General features: G+C 43.6%; 1 non-coding gene across 1 annotated transcript; it reads left to right on the top strand.

The window, feature by feature from the left end:
* Window positions 1-2,147: 2,147 nt before the first annotated feature.
* LOC145515932 (U6 spliceosomal RNA) lies at window positions 2,148-2,254 on the top strand. The gene has a single exon (XR_014061136.1). It is a non-coding gene; the product is annotated as a U6 spliceosomal RNA (small nuclear RNA).
* Window positions 2,255-5,422: the final 3,168 nt, after the last annotated feature.

Genomic DNA, 5,422 nt, shown 5'->3' with positions numbered 1-5,422 from the left:
ACAGCCATTAACAAGCTGCCTATAAAAACTGGGGACAACCTAAATCTCCAATGACAGGGTGCTGGTTGATGATACAGCCACACAATGAGATACTAAATAGCTATAAAAAAAACAACAACAGCGTTAGTAGTATTGGATGTCATGGGAAAATGTTCACAATATATTATTAAGTTTAAAAAGCAGTTTATAAGGCAGTAAGTATATAGCATAACCACATTTTAGTTTTTTAAAATATAATTATGCTAAAGAAAAAAAAAACACTGCAAGGACACACTAGAAAATATTGCCTTTCTGGATGGCCCCATTATGGGAGGTTTGATTTTTATTTTGACTCCTCTATAGTAAATATGTTTTACTTTGCTGTGAGAAAAAAAGAGGGTTTGTGGTGCTAGATTAAGATCTAGGCTTCCCTTTCTCACCTCTTCTCCCTACCTCCCTACCCCCAGGCTAAGCAAGAAATTCCACCCCCCACCCCCAACTCAGAATGCTGTGGAGGCTTCTGGGGATCCCTCCCACTTGGCCAAGTTTCTGTTTTGGTGGAAACTCTTAATGTTTCCATTGGCTGATTTGAGAGTGTTCAAATTATTCATCTTAATTAAGTAGGACTAGGTGTTGTTTTGACAGAGACTCTCACCCAGCAGATTTTCTTTACCACTTGTTTGTTTTAGAAGCCAAGAGTGAGCAGGGTTGAGAGGGAGGGCAGATGGCCCATCATGCACTATCTACATCTGAAAGGCAGCCTTTCTGATGCTGGAAGAAAGGGCAGGATGGCCCCTGGCTGGTGCTTCCCACACTGCCGGTTACTTAAGAGTCTTGAAACCCCCTGCAAGGACTGTTTCTTGGCAGAAGTAGCTTCCTGTGTTCCAAAGTGAGTCAAGCAATACTCCTTATCTAAGTATTCTGGTGGTGGTTTCATGAGTGGACATTTATCCTCTCAACTCAAAATGTATGTTCCTACTCTGTGCCACTTGATTCTGTGGAGTGATGAAGCCAGTCTAGAGAGGTGACCACCAGCAACCTGTCAAAGGTGTTGACATCTGAGCTGAGACTTGAAGGGCTTCCAACCATGAGCAAATATGGAGGGACAGGCTTCCAGACAGAGAAAATAACAAGGGAAAGGACTTATGTGGGAATGAGCTTGGCCGTTTCTAGGAAAGAAGGGCATCCTGGGAGGTCTTTTCCTGAGAGAAATGCCTACAGTGGGGTGATGGGACCAAAAGTTAGACATTTTTATGACTCTTGAGATATATATATATATATATCTGGATTGTTTCCAGAATGAATGTAATTAAGATTTTGTATCCAATTGTTGACAGCAGTTGTCCTTGGAGAGTGGGATTCATAGGTTGACAGGATGAGAAAAGAGACTTAAAAGTTTCCATCTTCTGGGTCATTTGAATTTTGAGTCAAGAGTATGTCATTTTTATAACTTGAAGCGACCTATTGTTATAGAACACTGGACATAAACAGTGTGGTAGATACAGTGTTTTATTATTCTAAATATCATATATGTATATTTAAGCTCCATTATATGTATAAAGTATTTCATACTAAAAACCTGATTTTTATAAAATGTATTAATTTATACACTGTCAGGTAGCTGTAAATGTGATAGTTTCACCACCGTGGCACAAATATCAGCCATTATTCCTCTTTAACATTTTTGCCTTTTTGTTTGAGTTGAGGCTCTGGCCTGCTCTGTTGTTTGACAAGTCACTTCATCCTCTGTAGGTTTCAGTTTTTTGTCCAATGAGAAGAAAGATCTGACTAAGTTCTCAATTCCCTAACAGAATTGTTCAGGAAGTTAAATGAAATAGTACATGGAAAGGCACTTACAAAATTTTTAAATGTGATAGACTAGTGAATTCCCTGGTGGGCCAGTGGTTAAAACTCCACGGTTTCACTGCTGAGGGCCTGTGTTCCATCTCTGGTCAGGGAACCAAGATGCCACAAGCTGTGCAACTCGGCCAGAAAACAAAACAAAAATACAATGGATTAGAACAAAGGAATGAGAACCAAAAGAATTTCCATCTGAAATGAATTCCCTCTTTATCCACATCTCAACAAGCTAGTGGCTTCTCCAGACAGATTTTCTAGACTCTCTCATTCACCCTGCTCTGCCAGTTCTCTAAATTTGGTCTTAAATGTTGCTCGCTTCGGCAGCACATATACTAACATTGGAGTAACATGGAGAAGGTTAGCACGGCCCCTGCACAAGGATGATGCGCAAGTTTGTCAAGTGCTCCATGATTTTTATGGGCATCAAGAGGGAAGAGGGACCCTATATGCGAGACAGCAAAAGAGACACAGATGTATACAACAGTCTTTTGGATTCTGTGGGAGAAGGCAAGGGTGGGATGATTTGAGAGAATAGCATTGAAACATGTATATTATCATATGTGAAACAGATCGCCAGTCCAGGTTTGATGCATGAGACGGGGTGCTCAGGGCTGGGGCACTGGGATGACCCTGAGGGATGGGGAGGGAGGTGGGAGGGGGGTTCAGGAAGGGGGACACATGGACACCCATGGCTGACTCATGTCAATGTATGGCAAAAACCACTACAATATTGTAAAGTAATTAGCCTCCAATTAAAATAAATAAATTAAATTTTAAAAAAAGAGGGAAGAGGGGAGTGGGAGGGATTGGGTGATTGGGATTGACATACATACACTGTTGATACTATGTATAAACTAGATAATTAATGACAACATGCTATATAGCACAGGGCACTCTACTCAGTGCTCTGTGGTAACCTAAATGGGAAGGGAGTCCAAAAAAGAGGGGACGTGTATACATACAGTTGATTCACCTTGCTGTACAGCAGAAACTAACACAACATTCTAAAGCAACTATACTCCAATAAAAATTGAAAAGTTAATTCTGTCTCAAACATTCTTAAACCTAAGTCTATACAGTGTGACACATTAATTGTTTTGCGTGCATTAATGATGACATTCCCCAGAAGAGGGTCCTGTGAAGGTATGGTGTCCTGAAAGTGGCATTTTAGAGGAGAGGAGATAATCTGGGTAGAAAGGAGGGGTCTTTCCAGACTGAAGTTACAGAGAGTGGGATGGGTTGGGAAGAGCTTCAAATGAGGTTTCATATAAATTAAGTTCTAGTCTGGGTCTTTCAATGACTAGCTCTGAGCATGTCCAGCCTCTTTCTGGTTTCAGTTTCTTGAGAGGTGGGGATACAAAATTTTCCCTTTTTGTTTGGTTATGTTGTTTTAAGGATTTGGTGAACCAACATGCTTTAAGAAGGCTTGAAAACTGGGGAGGCTTTGTACAAATACAAGGACCTATTACTGCTACTTAATGACTGCCTTTGGGCATCCCTTGTGGCTCAGCTGGTGAAGAATCTTCCTGCAATGTGGGAGACCTGGGTTCGATCCCTGAGTTGGGAAGAAGATCCCTGAGTTGGGAAGAAGATCCCTGAGTTGGGAGACGGAAAAGGCTCCCCACTTCAGTATTCTGACCTGGAGAATTCCATGGACTATACAGTCCATGGGATCGCAAAGAGTCGGACTGAGTGACTTTCACTTTCACTTTTATCCCCAGCAGGTTACGCAAGGATGCTCACACAGGCCTGCTTGCTAACAGAACCTGGAGGGAAGGAGTCCTCTTACTGGCTCCAAGTGTCATGGACAGAGTTTGAGCTTTGATTACAGGCAGCGCTCACTTTATATCTTAGTTCTGTCAGCTACTACCTTGTGCTCAGTTGCTCAGTCATGTCCAACTCTTTGTGACCCTTTGACTGTAGCCACCAAGCTTTTCTGTTCATAGGACTTCCCAGGCAAGAATACTGGAGTGGGTTGCCATTTCCTCCTCCAGGGGATCTTTCTGACCCAGGGATTGAACCCACATCTCCTGTGTCTCCTGCATTGCCTGCAAATTCTTCATCCGTTGAGACATCAGGGAAGCCCCACTACTTCCTGCTAGGTATTAAACCTCCCTGTGATCAGTATCGCCTATGCTCACCAATATCTGTGCTCCTCCCCTTCCTGGAACATGGAAGATTTAGTAGGCGGGTGGGGCCATAGTACTAGTTCTGGCAAATGAAACGACAGCCGAAGTTCACTTCTGGGCTGAAGGAGAAACTCATGCACAATCTTCCAGTCTCTCTCTTCCCCTGCCATGGCAATTGCAGGGAAGGCCTTGAGTTGACATGGTGGGCCAAAAGATCAAAGTAGTCAGTGTTTTGGAGTAACTGCATGGAAGGCTTCTGTGAGTGGCAAATACACTCTAATTGCATAGAACCACTGAGATTCTTAGGACTGTTTGTTACTACAGCACAACCTCGCCTCTCCTGACCGACACACAACATGAGTCTCAGTTTCCCTTCCCCTGTTCCACATGGCTGTGGTGAAGATTTAATAAGAGAACTTGTGTCAAGTTGTTAGCTCAACGTTGACTCCTGGAAGGGACTCTCTAAATGTTCGATTCTTGCCCACCCCTAGCAAGATGGTTATTCTTGGCAAAATCACACAAGGCTACCTGACTACACCTTCCCACGGACCTCTGGAGCATAGCAGTGATTTGAGTAGTTTCTCGTGGAAGCAGGCACACAATCCTTATTAAGTAGCAGGTATTACGTATTATGAGTTCTATCTCTCCACACTTCCCAGTTCTTTCCTTGGAAATCTCAGGGCAGTAACGGGTTTGTTGAGACATATGGCACTGACAGCCCCTGGCACCCACCTTCTGCTTACAACAAGCTGTGACAACTCCACTCTCCCTGAACCATTGCCACCAGGAGCCTCCATCCACAGCAGGAAGAAGGGGAGAGATGGGGGTGGGGGTGGGGGTGCCGGGAGGAGACGACCCTTGCCTCTCAGTGCCAAGCGGCACGAAAGAAACCTTTGGGAATATCAACATGCAGTAGCACCTCTGACCCTCACTTGGTCTGTGCTTTGACTCTAACAACAGCAAAATAAGAAAAATAAACAAATTCAAAACAAAACTCTGAGCTGTGGTTGCCCTTTTTTTTTTTTTTGAATGAAGTTTAATGAAATGATGGTGGTTCTAGAAGCAAAACATGAACCTGAGTGCTGAAGGAGGAGAAACAAAATGCCTGTGGGAAATCACTTTTCCCTTCTCAATGTTGGCTGGGTGTGTTTGGGGGGTGGTTCTGTGTGGGGGTTTCGGCACCCAGGCTGATACTTTAAGCTCCATCAGGAAAGCAGTTTCTTGAATCCCACAGTGAGGGAGAGGAGCCTTTAGAAAGTTATATCTGGGCTCTGGTGATATTTTCCAGAGCCAATGACTCAGGATTGCTCACCTGGACACCTTCCCCAGCAGTATTTCCCCTACACACATATTGTGTTTCACACACACACACACATACACGCGCACGCACACACTCACCCAGTTATGAAGAAGAAGATGGGAGCAAGCAACTTGGAAATGTTTTTAGCCTAACC

Source organism: Giraffa tippelskirchi, chromosome 7 (assembly GCF_054371585.1).
Source record: "Giraffa tippelskirchi isolate mGirTip1 chromosome 7, T2T-mGirTip1v1.2.pri, whole genome shotgun sequence".
NCBI lineage: Eukaryota > Metazoa > Chordata > Mammalia > Artiodactyla > Giraffidae > Giraffa > Giraffa tippelskirchi.
Note: the sequence above shows the minus strand (reverse complement) of the source record. Positions and strands in the feature narration are given on the sequence as shown.